This window comes from Gymnoscopelus braueri (assembly GCF_963280865.1).
Source record: "Gymnoscopelus braueri genome assembly, chromosome: 2".
Taxonomy (NCBI): Eukaryota; Metazoa; Chordata; class Actinopteri; order Myctophiformes; family Myctophidae; genus Gymnoscopelus; species Gymnoscopelus braueri.
The window spans coordinates 9,848,264-9,848,494 of NC_137604.1; the positions used below are offsets into that span (position 1 = coordinate 9,848,264).

Sequence of the window (231 nt, forward strand, 5' to 3'; positions counted from 1 at the left end):
GGATGGAGGGATGCAGAACGGAGGAGAGAGGAGGAGGAGGAGGAGGAGGAGGAGGAGGAGGAGGAGGAGAGAGAGCCCAGCAGCACATGACGTCATCCTCCTCAGCCTCGACTTCTAAGCAGTGTTGCCATGTCTGCTTATTATAAGCGACTTTGGGCTTGTTTTTCTGTAAAGTGAATGCGTCTTTTGGGGGGCTTGTTTCTGTAGTGTAGTTAGTTAGGCTTATTGGTA

The 231-nt window shown here is 51.1% G+C and overlaps 1 protein-coding gene across 1 annotated transcript in view; it reads right to left on the reverse strand.

The window, feature by feature from the left end:
• Positions 1 to 14, reverse strand: part of LOC308099038 (tubulin polymerization-promoting protein family member 3-like) — a 4,473-nt gene extending 4,459 nt beyond the window's left edge. Inside the window, exon 1 of the mRNA XM_080447578.1 lies at positions 1 to 14. This exon is cut by the window's left edge and continues 117 nt beyond it. The gene's annotated coding sequence lies outside the window, so the exon portion shown is untranslated.
• Between the last annotated feature and the right edge of the window lie 217 nt (positions 15 to 231).